Here is a 6,176-nt window from a genome sequence, read left to right on the forward strand (position 1 = left end):
GATTGCCTTCTCTTCTCTGATTGCTTGAGCCAGGACTTCCAATACTATGTTGAACAGGAGGGGTGAGAGTGGGCACCTGGAATATTTTCAATAGGATTGGTATCAGCTCCTCCTTGTACATTTTGTAGAATTCTGCTTGAAAGCTATCTGGCCCATGGCTTTTTTTTTTTTAGGTAGTTTTCTTATGACAGAGTCAATTTCCTGAGTTGTTATTTGTCTACTTAGTGTCTTAATGTCTTGTTGTTTCCACATTTGGAGGTTGTGTGATGTCAGAAAGTCCTCCATTTCATTTAGGTTATCAAATTTGTTTCCATACAGGTGTGCTTAGTAATCTCTGAAATCTGTATTTCTTCAGAGTCAGTTGTGATTTGATCTTTTGTATTTCTGATTTGCTTATTTGGGCTTTTTCTCTTTCTTGGTCATTCTAGCTAGGGATTCATCAATCTTGTTAATTCTTTCAAAGAACCAGCTTTTCGTTTTGTTGATGTTTTCTATGATATTTTTGTCTTCTACATCTCATAGTTGGGCTTTTACTTTGGTGATCTGGACTCTTGTGCTGAAGTTAGGGTTTTGGTGGTCTTGCTTTTCCAGCTCCCTTATTAGGCTGACTTATTAGGCTGTTAACTTGTGATCTTTCCATTTTCTTCATGTGTTTTTGTAGAGATATAAATTCCCCTCTTAGAACTGTTATCATAATATCCCAGAGGTTTCAGTAAGATGTTTCTTCATTTTCATGTGTTTCCAGGAATCTTTTAATTTATGTTTTGATTTCGGTGTTGACCAAATAGTTGTTCAGCATCATGCTGTTTGGTGTCCATGTCTTGTTGTGCTTTGGGGAAGTTTTGTTGGTGTTGACATTTATTTTTATTTCACTGTGGTCTGAAAAGGCATTTGGCAATATTTCAACCTTATGGAATTTGTTTATGCTTGATTTATGGCCGAGGATGTGATCAATCTTGGACACATTTCATGTGATGGTGAGTAGAATGTATTTTCTGTGGTTGTTGGGTGGAATATTCTGTAAGTATCTATTAAGTCCATTTGTCAAAGTTCATGTTGAGGTTCTGAACCTCCTTGTTGATTTTTCCCTCGATGATCTATCTAGGGTTGTTAATAGGGTATTCAAGTCCCCAGATATAATAGTGTTAGAGTTAATATCTTTTTTTAGTTTGCCTAGTAGTTGCTTTATAAATACTGGTGTTCCTGTGTTAGGTGCATATATGTTTAGGATGGATATTTCTTGTTGATGGATTAAATCTTTTATCATCATGTAGTCTTTTTGTATCTTTTTCAGTTTTGATAGCTTAAAGGTTGTTTTGTCTGATATTAAGATTGCAACTACTGCCTTATTTTGTGATTGATTTGCATGGAAACTTGTTTTTCATCCTGTAACTTTGAGTCTGTGTATGTCCCTTGTGGTGAGATGAGTTTCCTGGATGCAGCAAATAATTGGGTCATGGTTTCTTACTCAGCATGCCATTCTGTGTATTTTCAATAGTGCATTTAATCCATTCACATTCAGGCTGATTATTGAAATGTGATTGTTTATCTCTGCCATGAGGTTCTTATAAAGTATTTTCTTTGTTGTTTGCTTCTTTTCTTTTAGCTTTGGGGTTGACATATGTGTTTTCAAGTTTGCTGTTGCAATGTGTAGTCATTCTTTTTTTCTTTCTTCTGTGCTTAATACTTTTTAAATTGTCTCCTGTAGAGCTGGTCTGGAAGCTGCATAATCTCTAGGGATTGGATGTCTGGGAAGGATTTTAATTCTCCATCCCTGATGAAGTTGAGTGTGACTGGGTAAGAAATTCTTGGTTGAGCCGGGCTCGGTGGCTCAGCATGTAATCCTGCACCTTGGGAGGCTGAGGTTAGTGAATTGCCTCAGTCTGTGGGTTTGAGACCCACCTGGCAACTTGGCGAGACCTCATCTCTACAATAAATCAGAAAATCAGCCAGGTGTGGTAGCACGCACCTGTCATTCTGGCTACCTGGAAAACTGAGGCAGAAAGATCGCCGGAACCCAGCAGGTCAAGGATGCGGTGGCCGGGAGCAGTCACTGCACTCCAGTCTTGGTGACAGAGTTGGACTCCAATTCAAAAAAAAAAAAGAAAGAAAGAAAGAAAGAAAGAAATTCTTGGTTGAAATTGTTTATCTTTGAGGACTTTGAATGTTGGACTCCAGTCCCTTCCTGCTTGTAGTGTTTCTGCCAATAGGTCTGCTACTGTTCTTATTGATTTTTCCCAATAGTTAGTTTGACCTTTCTCTCTTCCTTTATAATTTTTTCTTTTATGTCTACTTTTTGTAGGCTAATTACTATGTATCTAGGGGTTGGTCTTCTCATTTGATGTCTTGTGGGGGTTCTCTGTATCTCTTTTGTTTGGCTGGTCACATCTCTGGTGAGATGGGGAAAGTTTTCTTGAATAATCTCCTGGAATACTTGCTCCAAGGTGTTCTCTGTTTCTCTTTCTTCTTCTGGGATACCAATCAGGTGTTAGTTTGACCTCTTGATATAATTGCACATCTCTTGTAAGCTTTGTTCTTTCTGAGTTTTCTTTTATTTATTTATTTTTTACATATTAGGTTAAATCCATGTTCTGGTCTTCAAGTTCTGACATACTTTCTTCCATTAGATTAATTCTGCTTTCCTCATCTTGTTATTTATTTTCTAGATAAAATTTTTTATGGCCAAAATCTCTGTTACAATTTCTGTCACTGCTGCATCTTGTCTTTCTTGAGTCTTATTCACTCTTTCCATCCATCCCCTAATTCCTGTTGTATTCTGAGGCCAATCACTGGTGACTTCCATTGTTTGGGCTCTGAGGTCTGATTTTTCAGGAGTTCTCTCTTGTTTTACACTTGAAATTACCTGTGGTCTTTTGTTGGCTTTTTCTCATTTGTGACAGATCTCTTTCCTTTCTCTTTAGTTCCATTATTCAATGACAGTGGGCGAGGATTTCACTACTGATGTTTGCTCAACTCTCTATTCTTCCATGATCTGGCTTCTGGATTTATTCTAGTTTGAAACAGGACTAGGCCAGGCTCAATGGCTCAGCTTGTTATCTCAGCACTTTGGGAGGCTGAGGCAAGTGGATTGCCTGAGCCTGCAGGTTCGAGACCCACCCAAGCAACTTCACAAGACCTCGTCTCTACAATAAACCAAAAATTACCCTGACATGGTAGTGAGTGCCTGTAATTCTGGCTACTTGGAAGGCTGAGGTGGAAGGACTGCCAGAACCCAGCAGATTAAGGCTGTGGTGGTTGGGAGTAAGCCACTGCACTCCAGTCTGGGTGACAGAGTGAAACTCCAAATTAAAAAAAAAAAGAAACTGGACTGTGACTGAGAAGCTTTGCTGTCTCTTGTAGTTTTGAGAGTTGAATAAGGAAGAGAATAAGGAGCTAGTATGCAGAAACTATTTGCAAATTACAATGTTCACTGATTGTGGTATTAGTTCCCTGAACTCCAGTCCCCACCACCATGCTATATGATTTTGTAATGCATATGTGTGTGTAACCCCTGAGTCCAAGATACAGTAACAGCAATGAGGAGAACAGAGAAAAGTAGAATGAAATAAGATGGACACAAATATTTAAAAATTTTAAAAACCACAGAACAATGAAAACAGAAACCAAAGCAAAAAGCAATTGAACACACACACACACACACACACACACACACACACACACACACTTCAAAACAAACTGGAACAACAACTAAGCCAAACAAAAAAAAAAAACCAGGAAAACCAAAAGCACAAAAAAACACACACCCTGCATAAAATGAATGGAGAAGAAAAAGAGAATGAACAGGGAAAAAAAAGACCTAGAGAAAAAAAAAGAATGAAAGGAATTCAGATTGAACCCTCACACATATATTCACACACACATTAAGCTAAAAATGAGAAGAAAAAAAGAGCAAAAAACAACAAAACAAACAAAACTAATAAACCCTGAAATATGATTACTCAAATATTCACATATACACATGAACAGAAAACAAAAATCAAATGAAGAGAAAAAGGAAAAAAATGTGGTTTGCAGATCATAATCTCACACACACATTCATGCACAAAGGAAAAATATTAAAGAATTAGAAAAACTAGCAGGCAAAAATTTTTTTCTTTATAATCAATATTTTTTATTATGATATTGTGGAGTACAGTTAAGGGCTAGGTGTACAAGTACATTTTGTTCAGGCACCCTTGTTGATAAGAGGTGTTTCCCTGTCCCCAGATAGATATTTACTACCATTAATCACCTCTCTCCCCCTCCATATTTTCCCACTACTGTCAGTCATTTGCTTATAGTATTACATTGGATGTTCAAGGTCCACTATATGAGTGAGAACATGTGATACTCATATCTTTATTTCTGTGAGAGGTCACTCAGTATTATAGACTCTAGTTCCATCCAGATTGCTGCGAAATTCATGATTTTGTTCTTTTTTATGGTTGTATAGCATTCCGTCGTGTATATGTACCACATTTTTTAAATTCAGTCCTCTTTTGATGGACAGCATGGTTGCTTCCAGGTTCTTGCTATTGTGAACAATGCTGAGATAAACACATGTGTGCAGTATCTTTTTTATACAGTGATTTGAGTTCTTCAGGATATATTGCCAGTAGGGGGATTGCGGGGTCATACGGGAGGTTGATATTTAGAACTTTTAGGAATCACCACACTGCTTTCCACAGAGATTGCACTAGTTTACACTCCCACCAACAGTGTAGAAGTGTTCCCTTTATGCCACACCCTCTCCAACAACTATTATTTTCTGAGTTATTCATAATTGCCATTCTGTCTGGAGTTAGGTGGTATCTCAGTGTGGTTTTGATTTCCATCTCCCTGATGATTAGTGAGGTTGAACGTTTCTTCATGTGTCTGTTGGCTGCTCGATCTCTTCCTTTGTGAAGTGTCCGTTCATATCTTTTGCCCATTTTATAATGGGGTTGTTTGTTTTTTCTTTTCAGCACGTTTGAGTTCCTTGAGATCCAAGATGTCAAGCCTTTGTCAGACCTGGTGTTGGTAAATACTTTTTCCCAGTCTGTAGGCTGTCTCCCTGCTCTCTTAATGGTTTCTTTGGCTTTACAGAAGTTTGTCAGTTTAATAAGGTTCCACTTGTCTATCCTATCTCTTATGGCTGTGGGTTTTGGGTTTTGTTCAGTAATAGGATGCCAGTTCTGATTTCCATGAGGGTACGTCCTTCATTTTTTAAGGTTCTTAGGGTTTGAGGTTTTACATTTAGGTCTCTGATCCATTTGAGGTTAATTTTTGTGTATGGGGATAGAAGGGGTCCTGTTTCACTCTTCGGCATGTGGTTAGCCAGTTTTCCCAGCACCATTTACTGAATAGGTTCTCCTCTCCCCAGTGGTAGGTGGTGGAGGCTTTGTCGAAGATGAGTTGGTTGAGAAATTGAGGTTTGGCTTCTGGAATCTCAATTGTATTCCACTGATCTATATGCCTGTTACTATACCAAAACCAAGCTGTTTTGACGATTGTAGCATTATAGTAAAGTTTGAAGTCTGCTAATGTGATACCTCCTGCTTTATTATTTTTTTTTCTGAGGATTGTTCTGGCTATTCTTGGGCGTTTGTGTTTCCATATGAATTCCTGTGTTGTTTTTTCTAGGTCTGAGAAGAATGTTGCTGGTAATTTGATGGGTATTGCATTCAATTTGTAGATTTCCTCAGGTAAGATGGACATCTTCACAATATTGATTCTTCCAATCCATGAGCATGGGATATTTTTCCACTTGTTTCTGTCATCTTTGATTTCTTTGAGCAATGTTTTGTAGTTTTCATTGTAAAGGTCTTTCACGTCTCTCGTTAGGAAGATGCCAAGGTATTTCATTTTTTTGTGGCTATTGTGAATGGAATTGTGGTTTTTATTTGGGTTTTTATTTGTTTATTATTGGTGTAAAGAAATGCGATTGCATTTGCACATTTATTTTGTATCCTGAGACTTTGCCGAAGGCCTTTATCAGTGTAAGGAGGTTTTTGACAGATTCTCTTGGATTTTCAAGGTGCACAGTCATATCGTCTGCAACAAGAGATAACTTGACTTCCTCTTTTCCTATTTGGATACACCTGATTGTCTTCTCTTCTCTGATTGCTCAAACTGGAACTTCCAATACTATGTTGAATAGGAGGGGTGAGAGTGGGCATCCTTATCTTGTTCCAGTT

The sequence above is a fragment of the Carlito syrichta genome, unplaced genomic scaffold (assembly GCF_000164805.1).
Source record: "Carlito syrichta isolate Samal-C Ts95f unplaced genomic scaffold, Tarsius_syrichta-2.0.1 Scaffold308836, whole genome shotgun sequence".
Lineage (NCBI taxonomy): Eukaryota > Metazoa > Chordata > Mammalia > Primates > Tarsiidae > Carlito > Carlito syrichta.